Raw genomic sequence first — 22821 nt, 5'->3', positions numbered from 1 at the left:
TCATGCTGATCCAGATGTCCTCCCTCTGCTTCATCTGGATCACCCTGGGGTCCTTGCGCAGGCACGTCAGCATGTGCGCTGCCATTGGGAAGAGGCGGGCCACGTGTGCTGGCACATCGACGGCAGTGCTGTCCTCATCCTCCTCCTCTGCCTCCTCAGCCTCATCCTCTCTCCACCCCCGCACCAACTCAGCTGCGCTGTGCTGATCCCCCTCATCAGCAGCAAGGTCAGGGACCTCCACCAAGTCCTCCTCCCCCTCAGAGGTGGACTGTGCAGCTGCATGACGCTCCTGCTGGTCCAAGGCTGCCGCTCCCTGTTCCAGCAAAGCATCGAGGGCCCTGTTCAGCAGACAAACCAGGGGCACCCACTCGCAGACCATAGCATGGTGCCTGCTCACCATGTTAGTGGCCTGCAGAAAGGGAGCCAGCACTAAGCACACCTGCTGCATGTGCCTCCAGTCATCATCGGGGACGATGGACGGGATGTTGCTGGTCCTGTCCCTTCTCTGAGCGGCGGACACAGTGGCCAGGGCAAGGTACTGGTTGACAGCGTGCTTCTGTTCAACCAGACGCTCCAACATCGCCAGGGTGGAGTTCCAGCGAGTCGGAACGTCAAGGATCAGCCGATGGCGTGGCAGCTCCAGCTCCTTTTGCACGTCTTCCAGGCTCGCACAGGCTGCAGCCGAGCGCCGGAAGTGACGCACAACGTTCCTTGCCGTTTCCAGCAGTTCGCCATTCCCCTGGTAGGTGCGCAAAAACTTCTGCACCACCAGGTTAAGCACGTGGGCAAGACAGGGGATGTGGGTCAGGTTTCCCCTGTCTATTGCGGCAACCAGATTGGCCCCATTGTCAGCCACCACCTCTCCGACTCTGAGGCCTCTGGGGGTCAGCCAAATCCTCTCCTGCTCCTGGAGTTTGGCCAACACATGGGTTGCCGTCAGTTTGGTCTTCCCAAGGCTGACCAAGTGCAGCAGCGCTTGGCAGTGGCGGGCCTTCACGCTGCTGCTGAGGCGGGGGGTTTGGCCAGGTGTGCCGGAGGATGGCAGAGGATCGGAGGAACCTGCTGCAGTTCCCCTGACCCTGCGGGGTGGCACCACCCACTGTGTTGCTGCTGCTGCTGTGCCCGCTGCTGCTCTCCCATCCTCACCCCCTTCCACCAAGCTGACCCAGTGGACAGTGAAGGACAGGTAGCGGCCTGTCCCGAAGCGGCTGCTCCAGGAGTCCATGGTGACGTGGACCCTTTCACCAACCGCGTGCTCCAGCCCTCGCTCCACATTGGCCATCACAAAGCGGTGCAGTGCAGGAATGGCCTTGCGGGCGAAGAAGTGTCTGCTGGGGAGCTGCCAGTCTGGGGCTGCACAAGCAAGCAGCGCACGCATGTCGCTCCCCTCCTGCACGAGCGTGTACGGCAGGAGTTGGGAGCACATGGCCCGTGCCAGCAAGCCGTTCAGCTGCCGCACGCGACGGCTGCTGGGAGGCAGAGCCCTAACCACCCCCTGGAAGGACTCGCTCAAAAGGCTCTGGCATGGCCTTTTGCTTGCACGGGAATCAGCAGACACAGCAGAGGAGGCCACTGAGGACTGGCTGCCAGAACAGGCCTCAGTGTCGGCGGCAGGAGTTGCAGAGGGGGGAGGAGAAGTGCGTTTCCGCACTCCTGCTGGTGCTGCTGGAGGAGCAGGAGGGCGGGTGGCTGCTGTTGCTGCTGCTGCTGCTGAAGGCTGTGCAGTGATGGGTGTGGTGCCACTGCCAGCACCAGATGCCTTCAGCCTCTGGAACTCCTCATGCTGGTGGAAATGTTTCGCAGCAAGGTGGTTGATGAGCGAGCTGGTGCTGAACTTTAAGGGGTCTGCACCTCTGCTCAACTTCCGCTGACAGTGGTTGCAAGTGGCGTACTTGCTGTACACTGTGGGCATGGTGAAAAATCACCAGATTGGTGACAAAAACAACCCCCTACGGCCTGGAGCCGCTGCTGCCTGTCTCCCTGTGGTGGTTGGGGCGGGGGCTTGGGTGCAGCTGGTGGTGGTACTGACAGATGCTGCTGCTGCTGCTGCTGAGCCTGAGACACCAGCAGGCTGTGGGACCTGCCTACTGCTGCCAATGCTTGCAATGATGCGCCTCCTTGCAAGGCCCACAAGCGCATCCTCCTCAGAGCTGCTGATGATGACATCCCCTGGAGCTGGTGGCACCCCGTCTTTGTCTGTCACCATGTCATCATCATCCTCCCCCTCCTGAAACATGTCCTGCTGGGATGATAACCCCCAAACTCCTCTCCTGATGCATGGATGGGCTGCTTGACTGTCGCCACAGTCTTGCTGTCCAATCCCTCCTCCCCCAAAGTGCCCATCAGCATCTCCTCCTCAAAATCGCCAACAACAGCAGACAATACCCTGATGGTGCCTGGGGTCAAAAGACTGCTGAGTGACAGGTCGGCGACTGACGGTGAACTGGCCTCCTCCCCAGGCCCTGCTGGGTGGCTGCTGCGAACAGGGGTGGTGGTGGTGGTGGTGGTGAGGGTGGAGGCCTCGGATGCAGAGCTGATGGCGGGCTGCTCATTCTCCGTCATCAGTTGCACCACAGTGGCTGCATCCTTTTCCTCAATGGGACGTTTCCGACCCGGCTGGAGGAAAATCGGAGCAGGTGCTACACGCTGCTGCTGCTGTGTCTCTGCAGCGTGAGTTGCAGATGCTCCTGCTGGGCGACGCCCAAGGCGTCCACGGCCAGTGGCTATAGGAGGAATGTTAGCCACTGACGCTGCTGCTGCTGCTGCGGAACTGTGCATGGTGGCGCGGCCGCGGCTTGCCACAATGCTGCTCCCTCTCCTCCTGATTCCCTTGCTGCCCTTCCCCTTGCCCAAACCGCGCTGGCTGCCACTTTAATGGAGTGGGTTGGTGGGTGAGGTGACACTAATCATTAAGTGATTAGATCGCTAACTGATTAGTACAGTACAAATACAAAATACAATAATCGGTAATCAGTAAGTGTGAACAGTGAACAGTGAGTGTGTCCCCTAGTACACCAACTAGAAAATACAATAATCAGTAGTAATCACTCAGATTCAGTAGAAGGAAATAGAGTGTGTGTACACTACAGACAGTGAGTGCACGCACGCGCACACACGCGCAGGAGCTAGCCTATGAACAGTGACTGAGTGAGTGTCCCTAGTACAGTAAGTAAGTAGTAACAGTCAGGAAGTACAACTAGAAATTACAATAATCAGAAGTAATCACAAGGAAATAGAGTGTGTGTACACTACAGACAGTGAGTGCACGCATGCGCACACACGCGCAGGAGCTAGCCTATGAACAGTGACTGAGTGAGTGTCCCTAGTACAGTAAGTAAGTAGTAACAGTCAGGAAGTACAACTAGAAATTACAATAATCAGTAGTAATCACAAGGAAATAGAGTGTGTGTACACTACAGACAGTGAGTGCACGCACGCGCACACACGCGCAGGAGCTAGCCTATGAACAGTGACTGAGTGAGTGTCCCTAGTACAGTAAGTAAGTAGTAACAGTCAGGAAGTACAACTAGAAATTACAATAATCAGTAGTAATCACAAGGAAATAGAGTGTGTGTACACTACAGACAGTGAGTGCACGCACGCGCACACACGCGCAGGAGCTAGCCTATGAACAGTGACTGAGTGAGTGTCCCTAGTACAGTAAGTAAGTAGTAACAGTCAGGAAGTACAACTAGAAATTACAATAATCAGTAGTAATCACAAGGAAATAGAGTGTGTGTACACTACAGACAGTGAGTGCACGCACGCGCACACACGCGCAGGAGCTAGCCTATGAACAGTGACTGAGTGAGTGTCCCTACCCTAGTACAGTAAGTAAGTAGTAACAGTCAGGAAGTACAACTAGAAATTACAATAATCAGATTCAGTAGTAATCAGAAGGAAATAGAGTGTGTGTACACTACAGACAGTGCACGCGCACACACACGCAGGAGCTAGCCTATGAACAGTGACTGAGTGTCCCTCCCTAGTACAGTAAGTAGTAACAGTAAGTACAACTAGAAATTACAATAATCAGTAATCAGAAGGAAATAGAGTGTGTGTACACTACAGACAGTGCACGCACACACACACGGTCACACGCAGGAGCTATGAACAAACAGTGACAGTGAGTGTCCTAGTACAGTTATATAACTACAATACAAAATACAATCACTCAGTACTAGTAAAGGACAGCAGAAATACTGGTATAGATGAGAAATAAACTAACAGAGGACAGGAGAGAACAGCTGAGCTGCCCACACAGGCAAGGCCCTGAGGCCTAAAGTTGTGTAAGCTTGCCTGCAGCAGCTGGCTCTCTAGTAACACACAAGCTACTAACTAAAATACAATGTCTATCTAACTAACAACAATATAGGTGTATATAGGAGGTGTATGTGAGCAAAAACGCTAGGTGAATGACCACAATAAAGCTCTTGCTAAGCCAAAGCACAAAGGAGCAGATCTCTCTCTGTACAAAGTCAGGCAAGGACGGAAAAACCTAACATGGCGGCCGCTATTTATAGGGTAGGGGCTGGCCAGGGTCCCCCTCTGTGATTGGCTGCCGTCGGAGGGCCTGGGAGCCCTCTGATTGGCTCTGAGGACATCAATCTGGGCTATGACGCTATTCGAGCTCGGTATTCGAGCTCGAATAGCGCTGTTAGCTCGAATAGCGCGAATAGTGAATGTGCTATTCGAGTTTACTCGAATAGCCCATTCGAATATCTCCAGCTATTCGGAGCTCGAATACCAAGCTCGAATAGCTGAAAAAGAGCTCGAATATTCGAGCTACTCGAATATTCGAGCTCTGTTGAGCACCACTGGTGCTGTTTGAGGGCCATCTGCAGTTAGGCCACCCTGTAATGCTGGGAATACAGCATGAGTTTTTTTCTCAGGTAGATGGCTCAATAGATCATTTCCAACAGGTCCGGTCTGATTTCGATATTTTTTCTGATAGATTTTCTCATAGAAGTGAATGAAAATCAATCGGAAAAGTAAATCTGGCCAGTAAATCTGCTGAAAAAAACTCATAATGTATTCCCAGCATTACTAATGCAGCCATCAGTTCCATGTGGCTGTATCTTTGCTGAGCTGCATCTCCAAAGAATGCATGTTCCTTAGCCTTTCTTCCATCTTAGTGATTGGACAAGATTCTGGGGGAGGGGAGGGAGGAGGAGGGCTGTGAATTTCACATTCTCAAGAAGAGCATCTCAGACAGGGAGCAACACAGGAGCTATTGCCAGGTAAAGCAACCACAGAACATTTATATCGCTCTTTTCTCCCAGCGGACTCAAAGCGCCAGAGCTGCAGCCACAAGGACTTGCTCTATAGGCAGTAGCAGTGTTAGGGAGTCTTGCCCAAGGTGTCCTACTGAAAAGGTGCTGGTTTACTGAACAGACAGAGCTGAGATTTGAACCCTGGTCTCCTGTGTCAGAGCCCTTAAAGAGAACCCGAGGTGTGTTTAAAGAATGTTATCTGCATACAGAGGCTGGATCTGCCTATACAGCCCAGCCTCTGTTGCTATCCCAAACCCCACTAAGGTCCCCCTGCACTCTGCAATCCCTCGTAAATCACAGCCGTGCTGTGAGGCTGTGTTTACATCTGTAGTGTCAGTCTCAGCTGCTCCCCCGCCTCCTGCATAGCTCCGGTCCCTGCCCCCGTCCCTTCCCTCCAATCAGCAGGGAGGGAAGGGATGCAGGCGGGGACTGGAGTTCTGCAGGAGGCAGGGAGAGCAGCAGACTGACACTATAGAGATAAACACAGCCAGCTCTGACAAGCTGTTTGTCAGCAGCGTGGCTGTGATTTATGAGGAATTGCAGAGTGCAGGGGGACCTTAGGGGGGTTTGGGATAGCAACAGAGGCTGGGCTGTATAGGCAGATCCAGCCTCTGTATGCAGATAATATTCTTCAAACCCACCTCGGGTTCTCTTTAACCATTACACTATCCAGCCGAATCAGTGAAAAACGGCGCCTAGCGCCAATGGTATAAAAACAGCGCCTCATAGACCTTTATTATAAAACGATATTTAACGTTTTTATGATTAAATAACGGCGCAGGATGTCTGTATGACATTTTTCGTTTTAAACCTCTTCTTCTTGTTTATATTAACGTTATTTATAGTTTAAATTGTCATCGTCACATGCCATTGTAAACGTTTTGTTTTATTTAATAATAGTGTTATACCTAATAGCCCTAACTAAACCGCCGCATTCCCGACGCTCTAATCTAACTAATTGCCCCCAAACTCCCCGGGGGGCAGTCCGGGCTTCGTTTCCCAGTAAGGCGGGGCTATGAGCAGCAGCCCCGCCTCACATGCGTCTGTCAGCGCCGGATCTCCGCCTCCACCCGCCCCTCTCAGTCTTCCTTCATTGAGAGGGGCGGGCGGAGGCGGAGATCCGCCACTGACAGATGCATGTGAGGCGGGGCTGCTGCTCATAGCCCCGCCTCACTGGGAAACGAAGCCCGGATTGCCCACCGCAGAGTTTGGGGGCAATTAGTTAGATTAGAGCGTCGGGAATGCGGCGGTTTAGTTAGGGCTATTAGGTATAACACTATTATTAAATAAAACAAAACTTTTATAATGGCATGTGACGATGACAATTGAAATTATAAATAATGTTTTATAAACAAGAAGAAGAGGTTTAAAATGAAAAACGATTAATATCGTTTTTAAACAAAATATCGTTCATAAAATGGCGCCGTTATTCGGCCGGCACCATTTTTAACTGTACCCTACCCAGCCACTGTAAGTGACAATGTAATTGACAACAATCCTCCTCTGTTGTGTCACTCCCTCCAGTACCCCAGTACTCCACTGTTCTATAATTTCTGAGCCACAAACTAGCAACACTGTTTCTTATTCCATAGTGTCAGGCGTACTCCTAAGGAAGAAAGTATATACTTGTAAGATTTAAATGGCAACATAAAAGGTGAATACATAAGTGTGGGTTCCCTACTTTCTTTATACTGCAGTAAGCAGTACAGAGCTAGTACTAACACTGTGTGTTTGGTTGGCTTTAGTCTCCTCAAAAACAGCCATATTGAGAGGTAGTTGTATGAATAGTAGTGAAATGGTTAATCTTCTTTGACCTTCCATTCAGCACACATGCAGGGCAGTTGGAAGGTGCAGAATAGAGCATTAAACATGAAAACAATCACAGTAGGGATATTCTGTCAAGACACTGTTTAATTACAGCGTTTCACTTAATTATACATGTTAGTATAGACAGGCACTTTACTCAGCACCCAAATCCTATTTGCTTCAGGCTGCATTTTTCACAGGCCAGTCAACAGCTATAATAGACTGCCTACATTCTGCCAATTAACTGTGTCCCTCCCTTGCAGGAGCAATGCTTCATAGAGTTTCATTAACTATAATGCTAGGTACACACAAAGCAATTTTCTGCCAGATTTACTGTTGGATCGATTATTTCAAACATGTCCAATCTGATTTCTGATCAATTTTTCAATAGTTTTTTTCCGTTCACTTCTATGGAAAATTGTTTGAAAAAATCGACCAAAAATCAGATTGGACATGTTGGAAATAATCAAATCAACAGTAAATCTGTCAGATAATTGCATTGTGTGTACCTAGCATTAAGACCAGGATATGAGTGGCCTATTGAGTCCTCTCATCTCATGGGAACTGTCCTGAACACAGCCCAAAGAAAGTGTAACTTAGGTTCTGGGTTTCATATAAGCATCAGTCTAATACAGACTTACAGAATGCCCAGCAAGCTCATGGTGAACAGAACTCCTAGGGGTGTGTTATGCATTAAAATGACCCAAAAAGCCCTTTCACTAAAAACGCTATGCAAAACACAAATTTGCCTTCCTACTACAGAAGGCATTTGCGATTATTAAGGTTAGAATGAGTATATAAGTTCTCCCACAATGCATCATTGCCGTATCTGCAAATTGTCCCTTTGTTGTCCCTGAAAGCCAAACAGAACTGCTGGAATGCAATGATGTGTCAGCATGTTAATATTACAGAACCACACTAATCCAACATGTATACAGACTGTTTCAGACTGATTGGTGCTCATCAGTGCATGGCATAGATTAATAAGGCTCTAAGAGGATCCCAAGTAACAGATTGCCCAGCAAACTCATGATAAACCAGGAGGAGTGTGTAAATGTTTTTTCTAATAAATAATTAAAAGGGAATCTAATACCCCCTGGTACTCAGCCATACCCTTAATCTACAGGCTGTAGCAAATACTAAGCCTCCTGTTCCTGAATACTGCATAATAATAATAATTTTACACTCTTGTTCTTGGTTCTCTTACCAACACATGGAGGAGGATTGAGGAAACTGCTGTACACAAGTTAAATTTTCGGCTGGGGCAGCCCCATTCAGCTGCCTCAACCAAGAACTATCTGACGTGTACAAAGCTTTGGAGTGCTCCACAAAGACTAGCCCCCCTACTACTCTGATCATGCATGTAGTTTAGTAAAAATCATTTATTTAGATTATATAACTTCAATTTGATGAGTGGTCATCTTGATAAAATATGAGCTAGATGCTACCAAAGGCCAGCCTGCATAAGGCTTTGTATGCCTGCTGACCTTTGCTGATGAGTACTATCGCTCCTGATGGTTTAGAGTGACAGTCTTACATGCATACAGGTGCCCCTCAATGGGCTCTATTCATAAAAGGTTACCGCAAGTTTTCCGCTCAAAACAGCGGATTTTCCCATCCATTTAGCAAAGTGGGCATTCATAAAAGCTGTTCCCGCATGAAAATCTACAATCCCCCAGCAGAGCGAGAAATTTCCGCCTTCTCCAGTGTTTTTCTAGATTTATCTAGAAAAAAGTAACAAAATGGCCATTCATAAAGTTTAGAGGAAGCGGTATGTGGACGGGAAATACCGCTTCCTCTGATTTTGCGGATTACATACAAGTGAATGGGACAGACCTCCCAGAGAGAGCAGTGCACGGAGGGACTCTGCCGGCTAAAGTGTTTCCGCATGCCTTCCGGCAGCTTACCGCCAGCTTTCAGCGGGAGATCTCCGCTCTGCTATCGCAGCTGGCAAGATTTTTATGAATGACCACCCAGAAGTCTAAAATACCGCTGCGGTATTTTCCCTCCAGGAGTTTTTTTGCCACAAATTTTTTATGAATAGAGCCCAATGTCAGCAGCCTCTTCAGTGATCTGATATTGTATTTGCTACTGCAAGTTGCTCTTACGTGTGTCCTTGGCACTTCCTTCTCCATAGGACTGAACATCATTCTCATTTGTCTAACCAGTAAACCTCTAATTCTCAATAGAATTGCACACTACAACCACTACAGAGCCCCTGCCACACAAAGCAAAAGTGCACGCCACTGCCCCCCGAAGACTGTACCTGCACCACATCCACCATACTAAGCCACTAACATGCATACAGACATTAAACCATGCCATGCACTGATGACAACCAGTCAGAAACAGTCTGTATGCATGTTAGATTATTGTGGCTCTGTACAATTAACAAGCTGACACATCATTACATTACAGCGGTTCTGGAGGTGTGGTTAACTTACAGGACAACAATGGATGATTTACATATTCAGCAGTGATGCATTGTGGGACACCCCATATACCTATACTCACTCCAACCTAAATAATTGCACATACCTTCTGTTTTAAGAAGGTGAATTTCTGTTATGCATAGCATTTTAGTAAGAGGACATTTTTGGTCCTTTTCTCAAGGTTCTGGTTCACCTTGAGAAAATGTATGACCCAGAAGTTAACACTGCTTTGGTAGAATGCTTGTTATCCTTGATAAGTTGGTATCATTTTCTTTGTCTTTGCTTGTAACATTGTAATTGCATACGTCAGCTTTCCGTACTGTACCAGATCAATAGCATAAGTTAATGTCTGTTTACTGGAAAAGAAATAGAGGTTACAGTTTCAAAATGAGTAAACTTGATGTCTTCAAACAGATGGTAGCATCTCTTGTGGTCTGTTAGTCACAGAAATAGAGAATAGCATCACAGAGGTTAAACAAGGGCAGACGTTCCTTGTTTATAGAGTATATTGTAACAAGGCAGTGAAGTCATATGTCTTTGTCTGGCAAACAGTTAAGTTGACCATACATAGAAAAGTGAAAATCAAACAATTGTACTCAAAATGAAAGTTTGTTTCTGTCGGGATGTGTGTGTTATGTCTAGCAATATATTACATGCAACTCTACCTGTTGTACATCTTTGGACAGAAATGTAGTATCGTGCCACCCAAATTTAGGCTTTAGTTGTTTTTGTACAATGGTTATATGTAAGTTTATAGCCTGATCATGACGTAGGACAAAACACCCATGTGCATGCACTAGCATAGAGTGTTTCAGTCAGGGTGGCTATGTCACAATTTTGTGTTGGTTACTTGGCTGTTTCTTTACACATCAGATGATAAACTCGCATGATGTCATCTTTAGTCAGTGGTACAATTGCTTGTCTAACAATCTGATAAATTATTCATGTGATCAAGCTAATAAACTGTCATTAGATTTTAACAGTGATGTGTTGAATTAGCAGCTAGATGACCACTACCAGTCCACTGTCTCACAGTGATACAGGAGTGCAGAACAAGACACCCCCCCCCCCCCCCCCCCCATCCTCCTGCAAGGGTTAGTGGCAAAACATCTCATGTGTGAGTCACCATGACTCTTTACTTTACAAGTCATGTGACTGCATTTTTACAACAAATTACAGAGTAATTTTATTTTTATATAGTGGCAGGCAAGTAGTGGCTAGGGGTGGGGTTAATGTGGTGTTACATTTTTATTTGAACCAGGTTTGGACTTTACCCATGTAAGCCCTCATTTGTATTATTATTTTTTTAATGGTTAGGTAATTTAGTACAAACATACAGGATCATACATGTTACTATTTATCTAAAAGAGTTTTTATAGACAACAAAGGTGTGTTATGTTTAGCATGTCTGAATAAGACAGTGCATCAGGTTCCACCTATTGTTCCATTATGAAAACGCTTGTCTGCAGAATTAATGTACGCCTACAAGTGTCTTATGTAGCAGATCTATTGTAATGTTTTTCATAGCCGCAGAGCTTCTTTTAATTGACTTTCATGTTCACTCCTTAGGTTCATAATGAATTAACCGAGAGTCGCACCACAAAAAGATGGCCTATTTGTAGCAGCAGCTTTCATTCAGTGTTATGGGTACTAAGCTTACAGTGCACATAGAATGACAATTTTATATTTAAATAATATATTGTATATATATTTAGATGCCCTGGGTTTGATTCATATGACTTTTCTCATGTATTATCTCACCTTAGAGCCCGATTAAACCCCCAACGTAGCCAGCATTATGTACTGGTTATTGTTGAACTACTTTGTAGGCTTTTTTCTCTTCCTGAATCCTTTCATCTGATTTCATCAGTGTATAGTGCTGGTGGATCTCTGCGGTGAACGGGTTTCAATCTTCTCCTAGCAGTTCCATCTGTTCATTTCTCTCTTCTTTTCTTCCTTTTTTCTGTTTTCCTTGTTATAAATAATTGCAGAGTCACCTGCCACTTAATGATCCCTCTCACAACCCTGCAATAAAATAAATACTTCATAAAAATATATTGTTGAAAAAAAAAAATCAAAGTACATATCAGAACTCTCAGCAGTTTATTCCCCAGACACGTATCTGCTACACGACTCAACTCACAGCAAACAAAAAATTCATTTTGCTGCACCTGATCAATGCTGCAAGAGCCATGATGCCCTTTGGAAGTCTGTGAAAGATCCCTCGGTAAAAATGTGGTTACAGAGGGTAAATAAGATCAAAGTCCTTGAGGAGCTTGTCTGGGTTGCCCACAATCTTATTGATAGGCTGCCCAAAACCTGGGCAGTTTCAGATCACCCAGAAATACAGTGATATAATGACCTAAAATGTGGGGATTAGGGGTGCCCACTGTTAAGTATTGAGTTGTGATTTGCTGCACACCTAAGGGCTGTATACAGATTCACAAGCCTCTGCTTTCACCTCAGTACAGGGGTCAAAGAATAGTTGATGGATAGTTAATTGTTGTTATATGTCTCCCTCAGTGGATTCTTATTATTGTTCCCTTTCTTTTTTTCTGTTTCTTATTCTCTCCTTATTGCATTGAGCATCATATGGGCTTGGCTTGCAAGGCAAAAACTGTTGTGCAGACCACAGGCCTAAAGGCCCATACTCACGGGCAACTTTTTGGCCTGTCGCCAGCACACGTGAGCGTGTGCGCGACAGGCCCGCGACAGCTCGTCGCCAGGTCCCTTCGCATACACACGGCGGAGGGACCTGGCAACTGATGCGGCGGAAGCTATCGCTGTTGCGCCTCCCCCCGCCGGAAGCCCAATGTATAACTTATCTTGTTGCTGTCGATAGTCCGCGTACTCACGCGGACTAGCGACAGTTGCGGCAGCGACTGTCGCCAGGCGATTAAGCGGTTCAATCGCCCGGCGACATCAGCAACGAGCGACAGTTCAGGGTGCGCGCCCGTGCAACGGCGCATACTCACGGGCGACCTGTCGCTACAACACGCGCGCCGCGTGTTGCGGCGACATTTGTAGCCCGTGAGTATGGGCCATAAGGCATTGGGGCCTTTTTCATTCAAGGTTTTATATATGCTTACTAAGACATTATCTGTTCTTGATGTTTTGATACTCTTTCTTCATTTATTTACTGATTTATCAGGCAGAAATGTAAAGTAATACTGCTTTTGTGGCTAAGGCCGATTTGACTGAAGCACTATTAATCTAAATGAGGGTTGAGTTTACCTTGTGTATTTACCTTGCTCTTCAACAATATTACACTAATCTTTAAAATAAAAAAGTGGCCTGTTCAAATCGGTGAAGACCAAAATCAAATAATATATTCATTATAGTTAACACTGTTTTAAAACCTACTAATTGGAAAAGCCAGTCAACTAAGCTGATGCAGCATTTCTTAGTGGGACATTTTGTCTGTGGTGGCCAATGCATTGAATTACAAACTGCCTGTTTACATCTCCCAGGACACTTTGCTCCACTAGCCACTTGTTTTTCTATAACATACATAGAAATTACTTCAGTCAGAGTCAAATATGTAGTGGCCTCAGGAAATAGGTTTATGCCCAAATCTTGCCCTAGGATAAAATACATTTTGTGGGGAGTTTTTTTTGTACTTTTTACGTTATTTATAAGTTATATTAATGTAAAAATTGTATAACAAATTTGATTTATTTTTATTATTTTTAAGCAGAAAACAAGTATATATACTCTTTTCTTGGATGTAGTCAATGGTCTTCCAACAGATTCAGCAATTGCATGGGCACCTGTCCTCTAGAAGTGAGTGAAGTATGCAGGTGTATCCTGTTTGTAGCAGCCATGGAAATATTATCAGTATGGCCATAACATGCCTGCAGACAAGGACTTCCTAAAATAACATGAGACAGCAGGTGGATGAAACTATTATTGCTACAAGCACAATGACCTCAGGAAATCCCTAGCTCCCCTCTCTCACGTCTGCACTATATTAACATTTTCTTATATGTGTGACTAGTTACTACACTAGACTAGACTGCAATTGTTTCAGCACAAGCTGTGTAGTGCTTCCAAAATAATTCTGAAACAGCAGACAGCGATAGAAGCACTAGATGACTTTGGTGTGGCATCAGAGAATGGAAATATCTTATTGCGGATAGGTAAGTACCACTCTTTCCAGGAGTCAGGTCAGATCAGGTAAGGGTTTGGGGAGGGCTGGTGTGAGTGTTTTACTGATGTTAGGATCAGATTTAGGATTATATAGAGCTATCATGTAGAGGTTAGGATGGACTATTGGCTAACTATAACAATCCATTTTAATAGTTAAGGTTAGCGTTGTTTTGAGATACAATATCATATTTACTGTTAGGATCTCATCAATAAAAGTTATTTTTAGAGTAGATATAAAATTATCTCTTAGAAGAAAACTCAGGAGAAAAAGTAGACTGTATATGGGCCCTATGCTGGATCCACACCATACAAGTTTTTGGCAGATTTACCTGCCAAATTGATTATTTATTTCTAGCATGTCCTATCTGAGAATCGTTCGATTTGCTTGAGCAATTTTCTGACCGATTTCCGTTCGTTTCTACGGAAATCGGTCAGAAAATCGCTCAAAAAATTTATAGATTCATTCCTAGATCGGACATGCTGGCAATAGTCGATCTGGCAGGTAAATCTGCCAAAAAATTGTATGGTGTGGATACAGCATAAGTGTGTGAGTTTAAGACAGTTTAGGAATGCCAGGGGTAAAAGTTTAGGAATGCCAGGGGTAATTAAGACAGTTTAGGAATGCCAGGGGTAATTAAGACAGTTTAGGAATGCCAGGGGTAATTAAGACAGTTTAGGAATGCCAGGGGTAATTAAGACAGTTTAGGAATGGCAGGGTTAATTGTCAGTGCTGATAAGTAACCCTGTTCTAGAATGTATACAGTGTTAAGATATCAGAGCCAAAAATGCCACAAGATGCTATGATAAATGCAAGTTTACTCTAAATGTTTTTTCTCACCTGTATCAAAATGATTCATGTCACACTTTATTTTATTTAAAGCTGAGTTTTACCAGAAATTTGCATATTTTTCTGCTTGCTGTACACTAAAATCCTGTTGTACTGACAAGGTAAAAAACACAGCTGATTGGGCATGAAATGGTTTGAGGCTCTTTGCCACTGGTCGCTTTTCAATCCGAGCATCAGATCACACGCACTTTGCCAATCCCAAGGGCACCGTGATCATAAATGTAATCTCAGTACCCAGTTTCCATTGGTGTGATTTGCTTTTTATGCAACAGGAAGGATTGCTGCATTTTTCCTGTGTTAGTGTTTGGGCTAAAGTCAGTGGGAGCACAAGAAAAATCACACACCAAACATGGCGCTTTGCGATTTTCCTTTGATGCAAATGCAATGACAACGAGAAATGAAGTATCACACGAAAATTGCGCTAAAATGCACTGGCAACCGCTTGTCGTAAAGGGCAAAAATTTATGATTGCATTTGCGATCATAATTTTCAGTGGAAGGGAGAGCCCTCACTGTATCAGGGTCCATGGCTGCAAATTTCTCAGATGACTTAGACCTGGCCATACATCGTACGTACGTCTCTATATGTGGGTACGTTTTACAGAAGTATTGTCTTTTGGCATGATTTTTGGAAGTTTTGTAGGAAGTTTTTTTTTTTTATATACCGGTACCTTTTCCCTTATTGATATCTATGAGTTATATTAATATAAAATGTGTGTAACAAATGTGATATATTGTTATTTGTAAGCAGAAAACAAGCATGTATAATTTTCTCTTGTATATTATTAACCAGATCATTTGGAAGAACGATAGCTTCATAATCCTGTTTTACAGCAGCTAACACCCATTAACCACAAAGATTTAAAGGGGCGGATAAAAAATATTTCTAATGAGTTAATAAATCTTTCTCAGCCTGCAAATGAATATCAGTTAATTCTATGGGCTTATTTCGGCAATGTAGAATAAGCATTCTTGAGAACTGTAAATTCAAGTTTAGTAGTTCTGCCTTATTATACTATAATTGCTTAGCATAAAAGCTAATTGTTTAACTAGTGATGTAAATATTGTCTCATAACATTTGGGTCAGGCTGAAGGAATTTGTTTTAATTATTAGAGTTAGACTATGCTTGTAAATCTTTATTTCCCAGGCCTCAGTTTTATGGAGAACATGAAGTATTTAGTTAAGGTAGGTAAACACTATGAGAATTTCTTAATAGACGAGACGCCATATTTAATGAAAACATTAAATATAATGAAAATCTATTAAACCCTGAGAATGCCCTTTCTTTATGGGATCGATGCCGGCAATAGCGGTGGAGATCTCCGTCTTGATCCATGCTGCCTTCTCCATCCGATGCATTATGTTTTGTGTAAATAACATAGCTGGGCATACAGAGGATGCAGGCAGTGTGGCTGAAGATACAGATTGGAAAGGAGCAGCCGTCAGGAGTTACTACAAGGCAGCTCAGCTCCGGGACATGCAGGGGCTATGGGAAGCTGTCAGTGGGAGACGACCGGAGGGGGGGTCTGGCAGAGCAGAACGGCCCTGGAGTGGTCATGGCTCTGGGGCAATTGCCCCCTTTGCCTCAATGACAGCACCGGCCCTGTGCTTCACTTCGAGACATTTGGACACACTGAGCTCAGGGTACTGGCTAAACTCAAAGTCAATATCCATTAACCATTTCATCCCATGGGCGGAAAGGAACTAATGTGCATGGGTACCAATTTGCTGTAAAAGTGCACAGATAGGACATTTATGAATGTCTATTTTGCAGGAAGTGGTTAAAGTAAATGGGCAACTTGAGAGTGTTAAATGGTGGTTTTTTTTACATGGCTACCCCTTCACCAGGTTAACGCCCCCTTCCTTCTTCCACCCTCTTCTCTAATGTTGAATGTTCAACTTAAAACCTTCCTCTAGAATAAGGTTACCATGTTTAGTTACAAAATGATCTTTGTAGCAAAGAAATGTGTTACATAACTTTCTACAAATTGGCATTACCGTTTGAAAAATGGACCTTCCTTTCTATTAAAAAAAAAAAAAAAGTATAGCGCATGAGAGGCAGCCACCAGGGACTGCTCAACAGGCAATAGCAGTGTTAGGGAGTCTCGCCCAAGAACTCCTTACTGAATAGGTACTGGCTTACTGAATAGGAAGAGCCAAGATTTTAATCCAGGTCTCCCTATGTCTGAGGCAGTGCACTTAACTATTACACTATCCAGCCACAATTTACAGCCCTCAGAATACAGACAGCCCTCTACTTACCATCAACTCGAGTTTCAACATTTCAGGGATACAAAGTTGTCATCATCTACAAAATATACAATAATGATTTTTTTATTACATATTTTTCTTGTTATATGTAGTATATCGTATTCTATAAACTGTTAAAACTTAAAAAGCACATTGAAAACCACTGAATAACATTTTCTACTATATGTTCAATATCCAGATTGTCCAAAAGTAAATCAATTATCCACATTTCGCCATGTTTAGCCCAAGACAACTTACAAACAATCTCCTAGTAAAAGACCTGTTTGTAAGTGTGTGGCTGCCTGTATTGAGAATATACATTCAATTTTCTTCACTTGTTTTTTCATTACTAAAGAAAAAAAGTAATTGTTGTTCACAGTCAGTCATTTGCCGTACAGGACAAAGGAAATCTCATAGTAGTTATAAGCCTATTTATATTCTGTATTCTTTGTGATAAGAAGCATGCATTTCCTTGCATATATGTTTCTATCTCTGCTGGGATTTCTGCTTCCTTTGGTGTCTCCTCTTCTCCTTCTTCCAAGCAGAGGGGAAATCCTTTGGTCATTGGGGGATATGCTTGGCTGTAATTGAAAGCAAATGTACAGCATTGTCAGGCAAGTGCTAAATTTAGATTTTGCTTATTGATAGTTGTCATGGTCTGTGGGGAAGAGACTGACCATTAATAGTACTTATTTACCTTCACAAGTGCTTTCATGTCATTCAAAGTAACACAAAGATGGGAAAGTGTAACGTGCAAGCTGGGATGGCTTTAAAGAGTTGTTCTACTGAGGATGGGTTAACATAAGACATAGGGCCATATTCTATTGCTGAACTCGCCAGCGAGTTCTTAACTTAGGCGATGGGGGCATCGCCTAATCTAATTAAACTTTAGACCCCCCCCAGGCGGAAAAGAACTCGCTTGGGCGATGTAATCGCCCAGCGAGTTCTTAACACGGAATCCAATTACCCTTATCATGTCTCCGGGAAGCGATGCTTCCCGGCAGACATGAGCGTTAGCTTAGACCTGCAAAAAGCAGGTCTAAACTAGCTAACGCACGTCGTCGCTGCAGCATCTGGGGGTCTCCTTTAATAAGGAGACCCCCAGAGCTCCCCGTCGGGTCGCCGCACAGTTTAGAAGCCAGCGCGCAGCTCTGCCCGGCTCCTCTGTCATACGTACCGCCGCCGATCACCCGCCGCCTCTCGCCGCAAAATCCGTCACGTAATTACAGTGTATCTAACACTGTAATTACTGTGCGCATAGAAGGAGCCCGGGCAAAGCATCTTTGAATCTGCAGCCGGGCTCCCCATTGGTCTGCTGTGTGAGCCATTTTATTGGTTCAGACAGCAGACCAATGGGGAGCCCGGCTGCAGATTCAAAGATGCTTTGCCCGGGCTCCTTCTATGCGCACAGTAATTACAGTGTTAGATACACTGTAATTACGTGACGGATTTTGCGGCGAGAGGCGGCGGGTGATCGGCGGCGGTACGTATGAGAGGGGAGCCCGGCAGAGCTGCGCGCTGGCTTCTAAACTGTGCGGCGACCCGACGGGGAGCTCTGGGGGTCTCCTTATTAAAGGAGACCCCCAGATGCTGCGGCGGAAGATGTCGGCGATGTTCGGCGGACGAGTGCGCATGTGTGGGGAGTGAGGCCGTGGTGCTGATGGACAGCACCACAGCGTAAACCTCACTCCCCATCGCTCGGTAATAGGGAGCATCGCTCAGGCTTTCGCCTGAGTAATGCTCCCTAACGATCGGCCATCGCGTGAAGGATATGGGCAATAGGATTTGCCAGTAAACCTCGCGCGATGGCAAGGTGATAAGTAGCTCGCATCTGCAAGCTACTTATCACCTTGAATAGGATATGGCCCATAGTGTGAAAAAGTAGCGTTTTATGTCATGTTTTATGTTAATATCATTAGGGGTTTTTTTGCGTTTTTGCTGCGTTTGTGTTTTTTTAACGCAGATGCGTTTTTCATGCGTTTTGCGTGCGTTTTGTATGCGTTTTTATATTTACATTTATGCAAATCACTAGGAAGACAACAGGAAGCGGAAATACTTCAGAAATCTTAACTTTGTTTTATAAAACGCATTATAAAACACATACAAAATGCAATCCATTGCGTTTCCATTGACTTTCATTATGTGCGTTTTGGCACCAATCCTGCATAATATGCAGCAAAACCAGCGTTTGCAAAACGCATACTGTAAATCACTGGTCTCCACGTTTTTTCCTGAGTCTCATTGACTAACATTGCTGCATAAAATGCAGCATTTTGCGCAACGCTGGCGTTTCTGCTATGCGTGCACCAAGCCTTAGAATGTTCAGCTTTTTCTGGATACTGGAGAAATCTAAGAACATAACTCACTTACGGTCATTGGTACCTTTTACCTTTTCAGGAGTCTGATGGTGCTTTATGCAGGGGCCACACTTGTTTTTCAGTTTTCTGCATGTGTTTTCTGCAAGACATGTGCTTTTGCAGAAAAATGTGGGCATTTTTTCACAGCAGCTAAAGTAATCGCTAGAGAAAACACACACAAAGTGCAGGATGCTTTTTCTGCATGCAAAAAAAAAAACGCATTCAAATGTGAACTAGCCCTTTGATTAACATGAGTTCCCAGTTTAAATGCGTTTTTCAGAAAACACGCACAAAAATAGGCAAGTGTAAATCCTGCCTTAGTGTATATCTTCCATAGTAACGACAAGCAATTCACAGAGCAGCATATAGGTCTTTTTCTCCAGTCAGATTATTATTATATTCCCCTCCATAGGTGACAGTAGGAAGAAGGTAGTAGGTGTGTGCACTTTACCTTGTTCCAGAACGAACTGCAGGTGGTTGGCGCACAGTTATGATGTGGCAGCTGTGCTGGTAGTCCAAAGCACCAGCAAGGCATCTTTGCTGGATCCTTAAAGGACAACTGAAGTTAGAGGTATATGGAGGCTGCCATATATATTTCCTTTTAAGCAATCTGTCTTGCTGCTCCTTTGCCTCTAATACTTTTAGCTATACACCCTAAACAAGCATGCAGTAGGTCAGGTGTTTCAGACATTATTGTCAGATCTGGCAAGATTAGCTGCATGCTTGTTTCTGGTGTTATTTAGACACTATAGCAGCCAAATAGATCAACAGGGCTGGCAGGGAACTGGTATTGTTAAACAGGAAACAAATATAGCAGCCTCCATATACCTCTCACTTCAGTTGTCCTTTAAAGGAGAAGTATATGGAGGCTGCCATATTTATTTCCTTTTAAATAATACCAGTTGCCTGGCAGCCCTGCTGGTTTATTTTGCTGCAGTAGTGTCTGAATAACACCAGAAACAAACATGTAGATAATCTTGTCAGATCTGACAATAATTCAGAAACACCTGATCAGCTGAATGCTTGTTCAGGGTCTATGGCTAAAAAGTATTAGGCAGGGAACACACTTGACTGTTTTTGTGTGCGTTTTCTGCACAGAAAAACTGAGAACTCATGTTAATCAATGGGCTAGTCCACACTTAATATGTTGTTCGCGTGCAGAAAAAAAACTGACATTCTGCATCCTGATTCTGCACATTTTGTCAGTTTTCTCCATCAATTACATCAGCTGCTGTAAAAAAACGCCCGCGTTTTCCTGCATCGAAACACACTTGGTGTGCAGAAAAAGTATGCAGGAAAACGCGCGCAGAAAACTGAAAGACAAGTGTGTTCCCTGCCTTAGAGGCAGAGGATAAGCAAGACAGCCAGGAAACTGGTATTACTTTACAGGAAATAAATATAGCAGCCTCCACATCACTCTCGCTTCATTTGTCCTTTAATAATATTTAAGCATGAATAATTGAAAGGAAAGGGGGAAAGGAGACCTTAGTTTATTCCTCCCATTTGATGAACATGTTGATTTTGGCAGTATCTCCCTGCTGTGTTGGCCACACACAATGCAGTCTTTAGGCAATTTTACCACCTTTGGGTTACAGGAGCGCCAAAAATAAAACAACAATTTACCTGAACTGTTGACTCAAATTATAAGTAAACCTTTTGTTGCTAATACTAAGAAGTTGTTGGTACAACTGCGCACAGATTATTGCATCAGGCTGTCATGTTTGAATTCAGCCTGGTAGTTGTAGCCTAGCTACAGAGCCATGGTCCTTGGTATGACTCTCACACAAAGCCACCACTCTAAACTCTTACCTCCAGGAAATTCATGATACAGGCTGACAAACCCTGCCTTGTAAGGAAAGCCACAGCTTGAGAAAGGTGTAAACAGATGAAGACAAGAACAGTATGTTAATAATTACTATGACTCAAAGCAGCAATGGAAAATTCAGTGGCTAAAAGATGTCCCTAGGGGGGCCCTCTGGACCATTGGCCTTGGTGCAGTTGCAACCTCTGCATCCCTGTTTGTTGAGCCAATGATTGGTGGACAAATTAATATGGGATTCAGGAGCCAGTCTGTCCACTGCTGGAGACAGCAGTAAATTTTATGGGGCTAGCGGCACTGACAAAGGAAAACATTAAATGGCAGCTGTACATTTTAAGCCTCATACACATGAGGCACAGATGTCTCACAAGAGACAAAAAAAAAAGCAGCGACAGTTCGTCGCCAGGTCCCTCTGTGCAGCAGCCGTACACACGGCGCACAGAGGGACAGAGATGGGCGGAAGCTGTCGCCGAAGGTTCCTCCCCCCCGCCGGAAGCTCCGTGCATAGTGGATGGGTTGCTGTCGCTAGTCCACATACACACGCAGTACGCGTGGCGGACTAGCGACAGTTGCGGCGACAGCTGTTGCCGGCGATTGGCCACGACAATCGCCTGGCGACAGCTCTGACTGGCGATGGTTCGTGGCGCGCGCCTCATACACACGGGGACCTGCCGCCGCAACATGCGCGTGCCACGTGTTTGTGGCGACAGTTGTGCCCCGTGTGTATGAGCCAAAACACCCAGCTCCTAGGGTTTGTTTAGCCGTATCACGAGATTTATCTGTACATCATTAACTGTGTTAAGCTCAGGAAACACTTTACATATTTGTTACTGAAAATATTAGAATGATTTGATTGTGAGGCCCTCTGAGTGACAGTTACATCACAAGACTATATACTCTGTACAGCTGCGTAATATGTCGGCGCTATATAAATACTAAATAATAATAAATAACCCTGATCATTTTGGGTGGCAGTTTTGGATTAATTGCTGCACAGACCTGTTGTAAGGTGTTCTGCTCTATGGAAAGGAAAGGGCATGCCCCCGTCGCATTCCCATAGCTAGGAGCGTTCTGTGCCATGTTCACACATAAAAGGTGTACATTTCCTGTCCAGTCTGTCAGTTTTGTATGTGTTACTATGGCTGTGTTTACACATAAAAGGTGTACATTTCCAGTCCAGTCTGTCAGTTTTGTATGTATTACTATGGCTGTGTTCACACATAAAAGGTGTACATTTCTGGTCCAGTCGGGTAAAACTAATTACTAAACGCTAAACTGAGAGGACTGTGCAGATTTATGTGTGAACCAAGCCTTACTGCACAGGAATGTGTAGGGGCTAAACTGCCAATTATTTAACCAGCAGTTGATGAAATTACAGTTAGTTGATTGGCAGTTCATGGTTCCCATTAGTCTCTGCACATTGCTGCTTCCTGATGCACTGAAATATTCTAATCCTTTTGCACTTTATCCAAAGCTAATACAAATGTTCTGGCTGTAGAAAGCCTTGAAAATGTTTTTTTTCCTTGCTTTACATGTTAGTCTTTCTGTTCAGTGCAAGGCTAGCCAAAATATTTCTTCACAGCTGTAGTAAAATCAAAATGTCCATCAGTGCCGCTCCAGCATAAAGCATTGAATCTCATGGAGATAAGCATCTCTACTGCAAAAAATGTAGGTTGACAAATTTCACACTGCACCTTTGAAGCTTCCTTGTGATTTGTTAATCACATGCACTTCTTGTGATTTGTTAATCACATGCACTTCTTGTGATTTGTTAATCACATGCACTTCCCATTGATTGCAAACTGAACAACCTCACATTTCACAGAAGCCTGTGAAGGGAAGCATTGGCAAGATTACCTCACCCTACAAAAATGCTTTGTACTAGGGA

General features: G+C 44.5%; 1 protein-coding gene across 4 annotated transcripts in view; it reads left to right on the top strand.

Annotated features, from left to right (window-relative positions):
* The window catches only part of FHL3 (four and a half LIM domains 3), a 90788-nt gene that overhangs the window by 31297 nt on the left and 36670 nt on the right, over positions 1-22821 (top strand). The window contains exon 1 of one of the 4 annotated variants that reach the window (XM_068269038.1): positions 13618-13650. The exons of the other annotated variants lie outside the window; for them this stretch is intronic. The gene's annotated coding sequence lies outside the window, so the exon portion shown is untranslated. Of the gene's footprint in view, positions 1-13617; positions 13651-22821 lie in introns of those variants that run through there. 4 annotated transcript variants of the gene reach the window in all.

This window comes from Hyperolius riggenbachi, chromosome 2, assembly GCF_040937935.1.
Source record: "Hyperolius riggenbachi isolate aHypRig1 chromosome 2, aHypRig1.pri, whole genome shotgun sequence".
NCBI classification, from domain to species: Eukaryota; Metazoa; Chordata; class Amphibia; order Anura; family Hyperoliidae; genus Hyperolius; species Hyperolius riggenbachi.
This window is presented reverse-complemented; position numbering and strand designations above follow the sequence as displayed.